The sequence below is a fragment of the Camelus dromedarius genome, chromosome 14, assembly GCF_036321535.1.
Source record: "Camelus dromedarius isolate mCamDro1 chromosome 14, mCamDro1.pat, whole genome shotgun sequence".
In the NCBI taxonomy this organism is placed as follows: Eukaryota; Metazoa; Chordata; class Mammalia; order Artiodactyla; family Camelidae; genus Camelus; species Camelus dromedarius.
Genome location: NC_087449.1, coordinates 47,785,851 through 47,803,402, shown reverse-complemented (window position 1 = coordinate 47,803,402; position 17,552 = coordinate 47,785,851). Strand labels below are relative to the sequence as shown.

The 17,552-nt window shown below is 45.2% G+C and overlaps 1 protein-coding gene across 3 annotated transcripts in view; it reads right to left on the bottom strand.

The window, feature by feature from the left end:
- Positions 1 to 8,062, bottom strand: part of PHC2 (polyhomeotic homolog 2) — a 97,840-nt gene extending 89,778 nt beyond the window's left edge. For 2 of the 3 annotated variants that reach the window (XM_031464679.2, XM_031464680.2), the window contains exon 1: positions 7,987 to 8,062. The gene's annotated coding sequence lies outside the window, so the exon portion shown is untranslated. The remainder of the gene's footprint in view (positions 1 to 7,986) is intronic. The other variant, XM_031464682.2, reaches the window with a different exon arrangement.
- Between the last annotated feature and the right edge of the window lie 9,490 nt (positions 8,063 to 17,552).

The window sequence follows — 17,552 nt, the reverse complement described above, 5'->3', positions numbered from 1 at the left end:
AGCCTCAAGCCACTTTATCTGTACTCATGATTTCTACATCATTTTCTTCCCCCATCAGAAAGAGAACAGAGAAAGATCGGGTTACACTGGTTCTTGGGCCTGTATAAATTCCTGTGAGGTTCTCTCTTCTGTCAGGGAAAGTTTCCCTGGCAACCATATTTACACACTCAGTTAATTCCCTCTCCTCCCTTGATTTGCTGGTTGGTATAAAAATTAATTTGCACTGAATTGCTGAAGCTTACAAGTTAATCAGTTTAACAGGCTCACAAAATTTTAGAACTTGTTTTCTGGCCGAAACTCACTTCTTTTGAAATCTAAATGTAATTCTCTTCAGTTCAAATATTTTAAAACACATCAAATATGTATGCTGGATATTTCTGGCTATATGTAGGGAAAAGAATATTCTCCTAAGGGCATCTGGCCAATATTATTGGTTAGGAAGATCAAGAGAGGAAGAGGCACTTTACTTAGTTCTGAGTTAAGCAAGATCAGCTTTGATAAGGAAGTGGAAGAGATGAGACAAGGACCAAGACAAAAAGTCTGGGCCATGTGAAATGATGAAGTCAGATCTAAGACTCTGGGTGATCAGAGCTCAGGACCTGGGTAAAGGAATGGGATGTGAATATCAAGAATGGAGCATCACTGTTTCAGTCACCAAGTATTTATAACATCTAACAGGGCATGGTGCTGGGAATACAGTAGTAGATCAGCCCAGACCCCGATACTGCCCTCATTATGTTTTTTGTCAGATATTTAAATAGTGAACTGATGTTGGCTCTGTCTCTGGGCTAGGGGCTCATTATATGAGTTCCTACAAGGGCCAGGATTGGTTCCAGAGTATGGATGGAGCAGGGACTTACAGATAGAAACAAGTTCAGGAAGTCTTCCCTGGAGAAGGTGAGTTGGCAAGTCAAGAAGTCTCTGACATACACCATGCTTTTTTTTTACATCTTCAACAACAATGATACACAAGCTTCTAGATAGAGAGATGAAAGGTGTATTTATCACAGGGCACAAAGCTAGGTACTTTGCATTATACATACGTTTTCTAAAGAATAGAGTAAAAAGTATATAAAAGTACAAGCCAATTCTTAAGTATATTCAACAACCATTTATTGAGCATCTACTATGTTAAGAAATGGTTTTAGGAACTGAAGCTATGGATGTGAAAAAGACAGAGTCCCTAGCAATTACAATGATGTGGTAAGTTCTGTAATGAGACGTAGGGTCTCCATAAGGCACCCTAGAGGTTGCCTAACAGATGACCCTACTAGCAGCACAAACAGGAGACCATGGAGGACGCCTGGCCATCTAAGCTATTTCATGATGGACACCATAGGTCACACTCTGAATCTCTTCCTATTGTTAATCTCATCCTCTTAGGCTCACTGACCCACGTTGGGAGTAGAAAGTAAGAGTAAGCACTCTTGTTCTGGGACGGGAGTGACACAGGTAACAGGAGGAAGCAACAGAACCTCAGCCTTGTCTGATATTCTTCGCAAAGGAATCTAGGTTGGATGGTGTCAGGCCTTGGTCAAGTGGTCGGCTGGTATCGAGTGGTGTCAGGACGTGGTCAGTACCTGGTCAAACGATTACTAAGAGAGACCAGGAGTGGGAGGAATCTGAGGATGCGTAAAGGCTGTTTTTGAGAGAGAAATAACCATGAAAACCAGAAAAACTTAATTTGTTGTCGGTTCCAAGCAGTGATTACAAAGCCACAAATGACAGACTGTATCAACAATTAAGTTTTTCTGGTTTTCATGATCCATATGAGTAGAAGAAGGAACAGAGTGGGCAACAAAGGCAAGAGTGGGATGTGAGCATTCAAGACAAACATGGTAAACAGGCCACGTGGTTCAAACCGGCTGGGTAGCCCCTGGCATGGGCATCAGCCTGGATAAAAGGACAATGGATTAGGGCAGACAAATTGTATTATATCTATTCGGCCCCAATTTCTGTTTCAGTATGTTGGAAAATGGTCTTCCTGGCTTCCTAGCAAATGTAAACATCTGCCTACAAAATGAATAGAGATTAACCATTTCTTATTTAAATTAGGGGTAACAACAGGATCTGGACAATAATACTCTCATGAGATGATGAATGAGTTTCCAGAAGCCCTCCTGGGTAAATAATTCCTTACCTCCTTTAGTCTCTATTCTCTTCATACTGGCTACCTACTTGAACTTCAAAATATCCCCCTATGTGCTCTTTACACCAGGAGTCCAAAATGACAAATGATAGGAAAATGTGATCATGTACCATGACACAGCAAGGGCTTTAGGCTACGCAACCAAAAAGAAGGACACAGCACAAAACGCTTTCCCAGCTTCAGCAGATAGTACTCATACCTTCAGGTAGAATGTGTTCCATAATTTGTGGGGCCCAGTGCAAAATGAAAATGCAGGTCCCTTTGTTTAAAAAATTATTAAGAATTTCAAGACAGCAACAACAGAGCATTAAGCCAAGTGTGGGGCCCTTATAAATGCAGGGCCGTGGGAGACCACACAGGTCCCATACCCATGAAGCCGGCCCTGCCTCTGGGGACAGTCAGTACAGCGTGGTCCTTTCATAGGGCTTTAGAGTCAGACCTGGGTCCAAATGCCATCTCTGCCCCTCATTAATGATGTGATCACACGCAATCATTTAGCCTCTCCATGCTTCCACGAGGCTGTATGATTGTAATCTAGTATCATGAGGATCCAATGGGATAATGTGGAGAGTGCAGACAAAGTGCTTAGCACAAAGTAATAAGCACTCAATAAATGGTAGCTATCTTATTATTGTTCAATGAAATGTACAGGTAATTCTCAAAGTGATAAATTTAAGAAGTGAATTGCTGAACTGCCATTAAGGATATGAAAGGATGAGAATATTTTAGGACAATGACATAATAAAGCAGATAGGGAAGAGCAGATCTTTTGCTTGACTCTTCTAACCCTTTTCCTATTTCTCTTCTTTCTTTTACTGCCAAACATACAAAGGGTGATCTACACGCTGTCTCCATTTCTTATCCACATCTCACGCCACAATCCTCTCTAATCTGGCATTAATATTCCTATGGCCACTCCCCACAGAACGGAAGCTATTCTTCTCAAAAAGTTACTAATTACCCCCAACCTCCCATTTACTAAATATAATGGACATTTCCCACTTTTTCTGTAAAATTTCATACTGCTGACTGATTCCTCCAGCCTGAAGCCCTCTCTCGACTTGACTTCCGTGATATGACACCCTCATGGCTAACAGCATGGCTAATCAGCCTTGCATCCATCAGGTACACAAATAAATGGCTGTGAAGAGAATGCATTTGTTGGGTGAATAAATTATATGGTTCTTCTGCTTTTCTGGCATTCCTTATTTTTCACCATATTGTCTCCATTTCTTCTTCCTACCTCCCTGAATGTGGGCAATCTCCATGCTTCAGCCTTGATTCTATGCTGTTACCCCACTAAGAAGTGTGAACTAAACTAATCATATGGCCTCAATTATCACATACATATAAGACCCCTGACTTCTCTTTTTTGAACACTAGCCTTCACCCCTCATTTCCAAAGACTTATGGGACACATCCACTTATACATTCCAGTATCAACTCAAGATATCTAGCACTGAATTCTTCCTTCTCTCCCCCAAGCTGGCTTTTCTGTCTGTCCTATTTCTGTGGACATTGTCACCCATGTTCAAGGCTATATTTGATTCTTCCTTGTATCTGGTCCTTCATATTTATCAGCCACCGACTCCTGTTTATGTTTCCTTTATAATAGTTACTGAACACATCTCTTTTTATTTCCACTGCCATCACTCTAATTCAATTCCTTATCCTATCACATCTGAACTATTTGAATAACCTGCTAACTGGTTATACAGTTCCTTTTCTATCCCTATTAAAGTTTATTCTCCACACTGTTACTGAGAATCTTCTTAAAATACTACCTTCATTCCTTAAAAAACTAAAAAGAGTTACCATATGATCCAGCAATCCCACTCCTGGGCATACATCCGGAAAAATCTCTAACTTGAAAAGACACTTGCACCCTAATGTTCATAGCAGCACTATTTACAATAGCCAAGACATGGAACCAAACTAAACGTCCATTTACAGATGAATGGATAAAGATGTGGTATATGTAAATACAATGGAATACTACTCAGCCATAAAAAGGAATAAAATAAAGCCATTTGCAGCAACATGCATGGACCGAGCAATGATCATACTAAGTGAAGAAAGTCAGACACAGAAAGACAAATATCATATGATATCACTTATGTTAATCTAAAAAAAGTGATACAAGTGAACTTATTTACAAAACAGAAAGTCTCATAGATATAGAAAACAAATTAATGGTTACCAAAGGGGAAGGGGGGAGGGGTAAATTAGGAGTTTGGGATTAACATATATAAAACAGATAACCAACAAAGGCCTACTGTATGGCACATGGAACTATATTCAATATCTTGTAATAATCTATACTGAAAAAGAATAGGATAAAGAATATATTTATATATATGTATAAATGAATCACTATAATGTACACCTGTAAACATTGTAAGTCAACTATACTTCAATTTTTAAAAAATGAAAAAAATGCAGAAAAAAAGGCTAGAATAAAAATTCCATACTAACCTACCAAAAGAAATACTACTTTCATGATCCCACACTTCCCTAACCAAACATTCAGATTTTTCCACCATATATCACAACTCTTTAGTTCTGCATTCAACGCCTGTTAAAATTTGACCACAACCAACCCTTCCATTCTTACAACTTCTCCAGTTAAACTTTCTGATCTTGCCAGATTGGTCAGTCTCATCAGCTGACCCATGAAAACTTTCTTCCCTATTCTGATCCTGTGTTTTATGAACATTATTTTTCCCATCTAGAAACCTCTTCCACTGTCCTTTTCCCTTTCTAACAAAATTCACCCTGACTCTGAAAAAAATAGTCCATGATGATCTTCCTCTTTTTAACTCCTATATCATTTGTTTAGCATTTTAAATATTTACTGAAGTATTGTTTCACATTTAATCCTTACAAGTATATGAGGTAGGTGGCATCATTACAGATGAAGAAACAAAGTCAAATAACCTGCCCAAGTCACACAGCAAGTAACTGGTAGAATTGGGGCCCAAATTCTTGTTCAGCTGAGAATAATCCCCAGACTACACCACCTACCTCATTTTCCTGTCTCTTCCAAAGTGCAAATACAGCACAGTATTTGCACACAAGCAGGTGCTCAGGAAACATGCTGATTGAGAAGATTGCTTAAATAGCACCCGTGATTCTCAGGCACTTACGGAATTGTCAGTCTCAACAGGGCACATCAGGCATATCCCCGCAGTGTCACCTTCTTTACGTGACTTGATCTGTTACATAGAGTTCAAGGCAGGGGGTTTGCCAAAATTTCACCACAATGCATTCTAAAAATAAATTTTGGTTTAAGCAAAACTAAAAGAACTTTATCTGATTCAAACATTAGGTGAGTTTTCAGAATGAGGTCTCTGGGCTCATCCTTGCTCTGTCCCCAAATGATCAGGAAGTAAAACTGGGCTGGCTACTTAATGGCTTATGAGGTAAAATGGACTATTTATAGCTCTAGAAGTGGATGCTAAGGCAGCAGAACAGGATTTTCTCTACTCTGGTAGCTAAGACCTTAGTAAAAGAAGCCTAATAAAAGTGAAGCATAGGTGGAAACTGGGATCCAAAGAGGATAATAGTGAGGAAGGAGAGAGAACAAAAAGAAGGAAGTTCTGGAAATAGTCTATCGAGATGGCGCTGCCCTTTTCTGTGGTTGCTTGAACCAGTCAGATCCAACCCTGCTCTACGCAGCTGGCACCACGTACCAGCAGGCTCCATCATCTCCGTGTGATTCATGGTCCCAGTCCCGAACTACTTGTCCTGACCCACATCACAGTCCAGATCCTCTCTTGCTCCAGATCCTTCCAGCTTCTGATCTGATTACTCATTTCCCCGGGTCTCAGATATCTGACCTCACAGATTTGACATCTGGCATGGCTTCCCTAGGTAGGACCTATATCCTCCTCTTACTGTATGGTTTAGATTTGCCCTTCTGGGATGGTGCCTCTAGTCTCACACCTTATGCCCAGTTTTCAGGCTCCCTACCTTGGACCTACTGCAAACTATCCCTTTCCCATCTCCATATGTTGGACTCTTTTGGAAAGATATGAATGACAAAGACCAGGAGGGAAGCTCAAAAAAAAAAAATGATGAGGCAAAAACATGGAGAAGAACAAGAAGGAAACTATCACTGGAAAATGTGGTAGGAATTAGAAATTCTAAGTTACTTTCTCGAGGAAGGAAAAAGGCCCTGGCTGCAATATAAAGGCATTGCCTAGAGATATATCATACTCTTTAAAGTTTTCTCTGCTTTGGCTGCCTTTCCCATCCTTCCCAATCTTCTCTGCAAGGCATACTCCTATTCATCTGTTAAGACCTTATTTAAATGTGTTCTTCTCTGGTAAGCCTTCCCGGACCCTCTCAGATAGCTAATTGTTCCCTCCTCTGTGCTTTCACAGCTCTTTACATACACGTCTTTTATGCTGTTAGCACTTTCACTGGCAATTTTATTTCTGTCTCTCCCACTACTTCTTTTGAGGACAATGACTAATTATTTTATTCATCTTTGCATCCCCAAGACACAGCAGAGTGCCTGGCATATAGCAAATGTTTGTTGTTGTGTGATAAAAAGCCATCAAGAGCAACATGAAAGGGCAATTTGTACTTCACTTGCAAAAAATCAAATTGGTTCCTGGTACTTTTCCTGTATAACCACATTTTGCCTTGGTTTAGAAGAAAGGACTTCAGACTCGTAAAGGAAATTCTATTGAGATCACTGGCACATTAGCCAGTTTTTCATCTGCACTGGTGCTAGAATCATCCTCCTCCCACCACCCCCCACTTCCAAGAAGCTCCTAGGGCAAGCTTAATATTAGTGGCACATGGTCCATCCTACCATTTATATTGTAGTGAAAGCTAAATTACACTGTAAGCGTAAAGCTGCCACCAATCTTACTGAATTGGTGGGGGGGGGGGGGTAGGATGGTGGACAATTAAAAGAACACACTTCCGTAGCAGACCTAGGAGGAGGGTAAGGGAGGAAGATGAATTTAATCCTGGCCTTATAAGAAATTTGTTAGAAACTCACGCAAAACAGCCGCTTTCTCTGGACAGACCCGAACTAGGTGCCAGCACTGACCTTTTCCCATGAGTGTCAGGTCATCACCCAGCACAGAAAACAAGAGGTCAGTGCCCTTTTGGGGCATCCTTCCTTCTGAAACCTGGCAAACCTTGGGGCCTGCTTTTCTTTTAGGGGATTGCCCTCTCCTCCCAGCACCGACAATCCCCATTTCCCTCGGCTGGTGCCCCTCAAGCACCTTTCTTGCCTGGTCCCACCGGGGCCTCAGCTTGACTCTAGGTCAAAAGTGCCGCCGGCTGGGCTGTCAGGCCGCGCCTGGGGAGGGGGAGCCGAGGTCAGGCCCCACCCCGGGTTTCCTCGCACTCTGCGGGACGCGCGGAGGAGACGCAGGCCGCGCCAGGCCACGAGCTGACGAGGCGCTGGCTTCTGCGCGGGAGGGGCTCGGCGCTCCCCCCGCCCCACCACCAACCTAGAGAAACCGAGCGACTGTCGGTACTTCAGCCGGTTCCCCGCAGCCTCCCGCGAGCCCCGGCCCCGGGCCGCCCGGTAGCCTTCGCTGCGGCTGGGTCCCGGCCCCCGGGTGCGCCGCGGCCAGTCGATCCGCCGGCCCCGGCTGCTCGGCCCCCGCGCGGGCCCCACGCCGCGGGTCCCGGGTCAGGCCGCCCGCCGCCTGCCTGCCGGTGCCCACGGCAATGCCCCGCCCCGCGCGGCCCAGCCCGGCCGTGACAGCTGGATGCCCAAAGGGTTAAGCCGGCAGCGCGGCCGCCCGAGTGCCCCGCGCGCTGCCAGTCCGCCGTGAGCCGGCCCCAGCGCGCACGCGCCCGCCCGTTACCTGCGGTCGCGTTCGCGCTCCTCCTCCACCTGGCCGCTCTCTCCCGGGGGCCGCCCCTCAGCCCGCCCCCTCGGCTCGGCGCCGCGCACCCTGCTGGCTACTCGGCCAAGGCCCGGGGAGGAGGGGCGTGGGTCGATTACCATATATTAGCATACCAGCACGCATCACGTGTCCTCTCCAGCCAATGGTCACTCTGGAAAGGCGGGGATTGGGCTGAACACGCCTAGGTGCTGCTCCGGGCCTGAACCGGTGGCCATGGCAACGGCTGGCAGGGCGGGGGAGTGGGGAGGCACAGAGCATCTCCCCTACCTGAGCTCCGTGTGGAGGAATCCGCACATTTCCCACTCCGCGGAAGGAGAGGGGCTGGATTTGGTTCCTCTCAGGATTGAGATTTAGCAAACATTAATGCATTTACCACATGCCTAGCACTTTTCTGCAGAATATGATTCTCGGGGTAATCCTGTTAATCCCACTTGATAGAAGGGAAAAAGGAGGCTCTGAGAGGGTATGTCGCTCACCCAAATGACAAAAGTGGAGAACTGAGTCCATTTCTGACTTCGAGCCCGGGACTCTCCTGAGTTATTTTCTCCAGCAGGGGTCTCCCAGTACCTCACAATTCCAGGTATACCAAGCAGCTAAGAAAATTCTCATACAAAGTCTGTACAGTGCTTTAGTGTTTCCTTACAATGACCTTTGAGATTAGTAGGCAGACCAATTATGCCCATATTGCAGATGAGGAGAAATGAGGCTCAGAGAGGTGATGGTGATCTGCCTTTGGTCAAACAGCTATTAAGAACTAGTGCTTAGGGAAAAGGTGGAGAGTGCACACTTAGCACGCATGAGGTTCTGGGTTCAAACCCTAATACCTGCGTTAAAACAAATAAACCTAATTACCCGTCCAAAAAATAAATAAATAAAAAACCATAAAAAACTAATGCTTAATTACTATGACTTAGACACACTCAAGCTCTCTAACTTTATAAACTTAAATTCAGTCTTCTCTATATGGCAGTATTGCTATGACCATTTACACATTAAGAAACTGAGGCTTTGAGAACTTAAGCAAATTGCCCAAGGTTATGCAGGTAGAAAGCAGCAGATGAGGGGTCAAATCCAGGTTTATCTAGCTCCAAATCTGGTCTCATGGAGTCTCATTGTACCAGGTTCGTTTAATTTAGACTTGGACTTTAGAACCCCTTCTCTAACAGAATTTTCTCTCTCCTCTTAAGATATGACTATGTCCTCTCTTAATCCAGCAAAATATCACATGATGAATGATATGTGTTAGGGTCACAGAGGCTAAATGTTAAAAGAAAATAGAGTCTCCCATGCAAGTGGCTTAAGGACACTATAATTCTTGGCTCTTCATTTTTACCCCTAGGGGTTTGATAGTTTACCAAAAAGCAAAATAGTTTAAAAGCATACACATCTGCATATAGACATTCCTTCTGCTCCTTCCTTTAGTTTAGCTCAGTGGTGCTCTAACTAATTATTAGACAAGGCTATAAGCCTCAAACCAAATATACTAAACTTTATAGGCATTTTAAGGGATTATCAAATGTAATTTTGAATATATGTACAATTCACCTCACTGGGCTGACTTAGAACTGAATTTCCTCCTAAGCTGCATTGTTTGGTGCTTAAGAACACAAACATACATACTTGGGTGAAAATCCTGACTTGGCTGCTCACTAACTGTGGGACCTTGAATGAGTTACTTAATCTCTCTGCACCTCAATGTCCTCATTTGTAAAATAAGATAGGAACGGTGTGAATTAAATAAATTAATGTATGAAAATCATCTAGCACAATCTCTGGCTCAGAGATAAAACATCCATAATTGTTAGCTGTTATTGATACAGGAACTTTCATAGAAACAGGCAACCCACATGTACAGAATCTCTCAAGGTTTCCTAGCTGACTTTGGAATTCTGGAGCTGTCTCTCATCCCTTGCGGCATATTAAACAGCCTGTTGTGCAAGTGAGGGCTTGTTATCTCTCCAAATGACATTCTGTCTTCTTAGGATCATAAATAATTCTTGGACTCAAAGGAGCTGGTTTCTCCTGCACATCTCCTAGCACCAAATAACTGGAGTAGCTCCTTGCAGAAGGGGATTTTGACAAACAGCGGAGCCATAAGTCAGGCTTCTTGAAACACTTTTATGAGCGCCTTAATGAGGGAGATGAGCTGTCATCAGGAACTCTTCCCGTCCTTCCTGGCCACAGGAAATGAGCTCTTTGTGCTCAAAGGGTTTCCAAAGCTAAGGCGCAAAGAGTTTTCAGGAAGTGGGCCAGGGATGAGAAGCTGTTGACTCAGAATCCCAGGGCTAAACAGCCCCCATCCTGCCATTCACCCTATGGGGTCAAATTACTCACTGTCTTATTGCAGCAATAGCACCAAAGGGTGGCTTGTATGTGTGTGTGGTGGGGGGTGGGGGGCAGTGTTAATCCTCTCCCCTTTCTCCTATGTACACACTTCAACAGCCCACCCACCACCACCCCAAAAGATAAGGCAGTATGGAACAGTGGCTAAGAGCACTGTCTCTGGAGCTGAAGAAGCAAGTGTGAATCCTGCTTCCACTAATCACTATCTGTGTGACCTTGGCAAACGTGCTTAACCTCTGTCTCAATTTCCACATCTGCAAAATGGGAATAATATAGTGCCCACTGTATAGGCTCTTGTGAATATAAATGAGTTACTAACATAAAGTGCTAAGAACACCCTTTAGTGAGCCCTAGAGATACATTTGCTAATTAAACAAAACAAACATCTAAGTTCAATATAAACAATGTGCTTTCTATAGAGTCAACCACAGCCTTAAGCAAAGTGCTCTAGGCCGTCTCCCAACCATATGCTGCCCCCCACCCGCTCTGACTTGCAGTAGGAAGAATAAGTGCTTGGGAGTCTGAACCCAGACTCTGCCACTTTCCTTGTTCTGTGAACTTGGCTAAGTTATTTTACATCCCTGAATCAGAGTTATGCTATTTGTAAAAAGAAACTCACTGCCTCCCAGAGTTGTTCTGAACATTCAGTCAGATAGCGTCTGGTAGGAGGAGATGAGGGTCTGAACTGGACAGAGGTTCTGCTTGATCACAATCACCTTGCTTTTTTACAGAGCTGTTTCTGGTGAATGTCTGTGCTCTCCAATAATGAAAAGAACTAACGTTTATTAAGCACTTACTCTGGCCCTGAAATATATCTCTAGGGCTTACTATAGGGTGTACTATATGCATCATTTTACTTAATACTTACAGTAAAATGAAGACCCAGAGGGATTAAGTAAATTGTCCAAGATCACAATGGAAGTCAGTGGCAAAACCAGGATTCAAGCCAGGACTGTCTGGTTGCCAAGTCTGTGCTAATAGCCCACCATGCTACAGTCTTTCTGCTCCAGCTCATAGAACTCAGGGACTGGGTGTTATATTTCTTTGGCATTCTTCCCCCACCCATGCTGTCTACCGGTCCCTGCCAGTGCCCAGTGCAGTGAGTTCTCCACGTGTATTTACTGAATGAGTGAAAGTAAAAGACTGTGACATCCTCTTCTAGTGATGAAAGCCCCCTTTTTCTTGGGCTGTCCCCAGTGGGGGAGAAAAGCAGCTGGCAACCCTTCTCCCCACCCCCTAACATCCTCTTCCTGCTAAATAATCACATGGAAAGCCTTCCTCCTTCCCTCACTGGGGAGTCAGGCTGCTGCTCCCCCCTACCCCAGAAATCCACAAGGGACACAATGATAGTGCATCTTTAGTGAACATTTGGAAAGATGTCAGGGCCACTGGTGCTTTTTAGGGCTCTGATAACCTCCATCAGTGGGGTGATTTCCAAATAATGGCCTTGGAGAGGCATATTAATTTCTTAGGGCTGTTGTAACAAAATACCACAAACTAGGTGTCTTAGAGCAACATAAATTTACTCTTTTACTATTCAGGGGGTCAGCAGTCCAAAATCAAGATGTCAGCAAAATTGATTCCTTCCTGTGGGCTGAGAGGGAGAATCTGTTCAGTGCTTCTCTTCTAGCTTCTGGCAGTTGCCAGCAATCCTTGGCTTGCGAACGCATCCCTCTAATCTCCATCACCACGTGGCATTTTCCTTGTGTGTCTGTGTCCAAATTTCCCCCTTCTTATAAGGTGGTGGGTGGGCTGTTGGAGTACAGCCCACTCTATTCTGGTATGATCTCCTCTTAACTTGATTACATCTACAAAGATCCTAGGTTTTTAAAAGTTGTTTGAGTTCTGAGGCTCATTACCAGCTCCTCCAAGCTTCCATAGGCTGGTCCAGTATTTGAGGGACTTTGGAACCTCAGACAAAACTAGAACCATCCCCTCTGTGAAAGGGCAATCCTGCTGACTTTCTTCTCTTCGGTCCAGTTCATTGGGTAATCTTGGAAGCATCATCTTCTCTGAATCCCACAGAGAAACTGAGCATAAGGGAATTTCTTGGGGGGCAGACACAACATCTTGTTCATCTTTTTTGCCCCAGTGTTAACACAGAAACCATCACAGAATCAGCTCTCAATAACCATTTGTTAATGAACGAAAAAACATTGCTCCAGTTCATACCATGGGCTATTTATTTCTCATTGTTTCCATATCCCAACACTCAGCGACAGTTAAGACACCTGAATTCCACTCTGAAAGTCACAGTTCTTTTGACATAAATATTCCATTGGTCATGACCTTATAGAAGAGAATTATCTTGCTCCCGTTACTGGTGGCTGATACGAATATTGTCCTGCCTCGAGCTGTCATCCTGTGAGCAGCCTGGAGCAGTGAGGCTGAAAACTGGGGCAGGCTGGGGTCAGAGATGGGGTCAACCCAGCAGGAGTTGTCAGATCAGAGCAGGGGTGAGAAGGAGGTCAAATGGGAGATCAAAGTCCAGGAACTAGGCAGGTACACAGTCAATCCCCAGCGCTTCTGAGGACGGTGGCCTGTGGCTGGACCCCCTTTGGAAAATATAGGCAGGTCCCTTGAGCTGGCCTTCAGCTGGCAGGTCCCTTGAGGCTTCTTTGTAATTGATCTGGGTTTGGGTTCCTTCCTCACAAAGGGGATACAATCAGTCAACATTATTCGGCAAGCCTCATGTTCATGTGATCAGATAGACTTTAAAAGCCTGGAAGCAGCCTTACTTGTTTCAGTCACATGGCCCCAGGCTTACTGCTAATGTCTAGGCTTACAGTTTTAGGTCTAGTTCCGGCTGTGCATCAGAATCAGCTGTGAAACCTGTTCAAATACAGATTCCCAGGTCCCACCCCAGAGGTTCTGGTTCTCTAAGTCTGGGGTGGGCTTCTGGCACCTGAGAGGCTATGTGGTGCAGAGGTTGAGCATGGAGGCTCCATCAGAGCCAGGCTGCTTAAGTTTGCGATGATTCTGCCACTAACTTCTGTGAACATGGGTGAATTTCTTAACCGTTCTGAGTTTCAGTGTCTTATCTATGAAAGAGAATAATGATATTCAGCTAAATGATGGTTGTGAAGATTCATAATTTGATAATGCAAAGTCTTAGAATACTAAGAAAATGTTACTTATGATTGTTATCTTTCTTTGCACCAAGCTCTACAAGTGATTTAGAAGCACAGCCCGTCCTTCCTTCCTTCCATAAATAATTATCAAGGACTTCTACCTGCCAGGACCCATTCTAGACACACATTCCTCCCTGCTTATGTCTAACAGGAAAGCCGGGATTGGGAAGCACCGTTCTACTCACTGACTTGGAGTCTCTGAAACCTTATTAATGTCTGAGGCTCTGGGCCTCACCTCTTTTTTCCTCCAGGCACAATGACCTTCATTTCATAACCCTCAAGGGGAGCAAAATGGAACATAGGAGTCATTTGAACTTGGTATGCCATTTTCTAGCTGTGACACTGGATAAATCACATGCAGATGGTACCTCTGTCTACTTCCCCGCCCAATATCCCTGTCCTAGGAATGTCTCCGTCCCTTCTGTATCCACAGGGCTGCGAGAACAGCCAAACACAGCTGTGACTGCCCCCCTCCCCAACTCAGGCCACAGATGATTGGTCAGGGCGGGCATCTGACCCAAGCTGAGCCAATCACATCCCATCGCCAGGACCCTGGAATGGTGCTGAAGCCCTGCTGCCTTGCTTGACTCTGCCTGCTCCCTTGAATGAAGGTGATATAAATGCAGGAGCTGTTGGTGGTGGACATTTTCTGTCTTGCAGACCAGGAAGAAGGGCCAGTTAGTCTGTCGTGAGAAAGAAAAGCAAAGCCAATGCTTGGATTTCTCAGGGTGCTGAGGTTCCTGATTGCCTCCCTACCGCAGCTCCCAGCTTTGGATTCTGTGACACATCCTCTAACCTTATAAATTCCTCTTTGCGTTGAGGTCTGATGTAGGGTATCTCTTGTTTTCGCCTGGAAGGCAAGCTCTTCCCCCAGCTGCTGGTTCCCCCATGCTCAAGAGGTCTGTTTCTCAAGGACTGCTCAAGGGAGAAGCAGACCCAAGGGTCTTGATCTGGAGTCTTGAGACCAAAGGTCCCTAGCCCAGTTCTGGAGACTCTCTCTCTACTTTGAATGAGCTGTTGGGTTAGAGAACTTTAGAAGCACAGAGAGGAGGAAAGGGCCTAGGGTCCTGCACACGAGTGGGGGCCTGGGCAGCCCTTCCATGGGAGGGACCTCTATTTCTAACTTCCCTTAATTAAAGAGGAAACTTCTGGAGAGCCACAGTCTCTCTGGCCACCTGGTCCTGTTTTGTACTTTCATATTCGCAATTTCTCAGACCCTGGCACACTTTCGAAATGGAGCTGGAATTCCCCCCGACACCTGGCACTCGTTACTAAGACTTGTTTATCTCTCTCAGGGCTGGGAGTTGGGGTGGGGAGCAGGAAGGTGAAGGCAGCTGTTTCAGTCCTAGTATTTCCTAAGCTTCTGGTGTTTTCTTTGTCTCAGGCCTGCCTCTCCTAGCATGTCATGGAGCTGATTGATGTCACCTCTCCCAGCACCCCTTTTGATCAGCTGGGTATCAGTTCTTCCATTTCACAGACAGCGAGGAACATTTAGCCTGTTTGCACCAATGCGGCCTCAAATGCTTGCTAATTTAGTGACACGTGTTTATCGATTGCTGTTCCAAATCTTCTGAGTGCCCCTCCAACTCTCCTTCACCCCACTTTCTCCCCTGGGATCCTCCAGATTCCTGCACCATCCAGCAACTGAAGGGTTTAATACCTGGCACAGCAGGGACCTCCAGCATACTCGCTGCTCTTGAACTTGGCTTGAACAGTTGGCAGGCTTCCTGCTGTGTTCCAGCCCCTGCCTTACTAGGTAGATATTTTAAACACTCTCGTTGCTCATAGTTAAGTTTAGAGACAGTAGCTAACTTAACTCGCTTTTTTACTCATTCATTCTTTCATTTAACACTTTTTTTAAAAAATGGAGGTACTGGGGATTGAACCCAGGACCTTGTGCATGCTAAGCACCTGCTCTACCACTGCTCTATACAGGCCCCCTCCCCCCACCCCCGCCATCCTGCTACACACATACATTTGCTTATGCCAGGCCTGGGCTCAGTGCTGGAGATAAAACTGAGCAACACTAACTTGGAGTGTCCCAATTAGTGCAGGGACAGATGAAAAATTAGAAAGGAAGTAGATAAAATAGTAGATATAAAAATAGTGGATATCATAAAAGCCTGACTAGTGCTACAAAAAGAAAGATCAGGGTGCTGTGGGGGAGAATCATACAGAGACCTGCCTTTAGGTGGGAGGCCTCTGAAGGACTTCAGACATTAAGTAGACAAAGAGAGGGAAGAACTGTTTGGGGGCACAGAAGGCGTGGTGTGAATGAAGACTGTGGCGTTAGGTGAACTTGGCGTTAAGCCAAAGCCACCCAGCTGAGAAGGGACAGGGCTGGGTTCTGGATTCTGCTGGACTCTGAAGCCTGTGTTCTTTCTTTTCTACTGGATTGTCTTGCCTTTGCTCAGCCAGCCATCTTTCCTAGTTCCTCGGATGTGGACCTCAGGTCTCCTGCAAATCTCTGCTGTCCTGTCTTTACTACAAAATGATGCCCTCATGATACAAGGCATGGCCTCAGCCAGAGGACTTCTGCTGCCTCAGTAAATGTGTCATTTACCAAACTGAGCCATCTCATCACAAGAGGAACTGAGGAGTGTCAGAGATGTGGAGATGGATGGTGGTGACCCAGTGTCAGGAAGGTATTTAATGCTCTTGCGCAGGACACTTAAAAGTGGTTAAGATGGTAAATTTTGTCTTTGTCTATTTTACCAGAATAAGAATATTTTTCTTTACAAAAAGGAATATTAGGAAAATGACACAAGGCGAGCCTCCTACAGGCTGAGCTCGGTGGTAGGGGCGGGGAGAGGGCTTTCACTCTGCCGCACATGGTGTCACCTTCTGGTGCCTCTGAAGGCAGCTTTGTGCTAGGTCCCCACCCTGCTCCTCCACCCCCGGGCAGAGCTGAGTAGCCCAAGTGTGGGCCCCTGGCCCCAGGGCAGGCAATATAGAGCAAGGAAGGGACAAGAACAGACAAGCTGTACTCAGGAATTTGAACCAGGGAGGACTTCTTGTAGAACAGAAGGTGAGGAGGATGCTAAGGAGTGAGAGAAGTTAGCAGAGACAACAAGAAAATGTGGATCAACTACGGCAGAGTCTGCTGGTTGCCTCCCAGTATCCACTATCCCTGGCGCTGGCAAATGTTTAGTAACGGGCTCTTCTGGCAGGTTGGGATGGGGAGGGTGGGGGCGGGTGTCCAGATTGGTAGTGTTTGCCAATGTCTGTGGTGCCAATACTCTCACTAAGGCTGATTTCCATTCACATCAGTGAATATGGAATCGGGGGGGAAAACACATGCAATTGACTCTTGTGAACCTGGTGAGCCAGCTCCAGAACACCGCTGAATTATCCCCTTCTTCCTTCTACTAACAGGAAGACCCTTTTGCGTTTCATCAGGGCACATTGCCGCCTGGCTAGAAGGTAATTTCCCAGTCTTCTTGTATTAGCTTTGGCCATTTAAGTAAGATCTGGTCAGCAGATTGTGAGCAGAAGTAATGGGAGCAACTTCTCTGTACATCTGATAAAGGATCACTGGTCGTCCCTGCCCTCTCTTTCCCCCTCCCTGCAGGCTGGGATGTGGACGTGGAGTGGATGAGGATAACACCATAGAAGGTAGCAGTGCACCAAGTTGGAAGGACCTCTGGACAAACCCATGGAGCTGAGCTGCCTAACAACTCCAGATCAGCCACTTACCTCTGCACTGTTTTATGGGAGAAGTCAGTGTGCATCTGATTTAAGACTTGTGTTTTGGAGTCTCTTTATTATGACAGCTTACTCGGCCCACTAGCTACCACTTAGCCCAAGGACTACCTGGGATTTGCTGCATTTTACAGATATCTTTACCACAAACTCACCCTCCTTTTAAAGATGTCCCCAGTGAGTTTGTCTGTGTTATAAGCAAAAAATTATTAGTTGGCATTTGCTAGGCTGTGCAGCAGAAAGCACCCCCACAGTCTCAATGGCTGACAACAGCAAAGGTTGATTTCTCACTTACGTTACATGACAGTGGCAGGTCATTTGAGGTTCTGTTCTATATGTCTTCACATT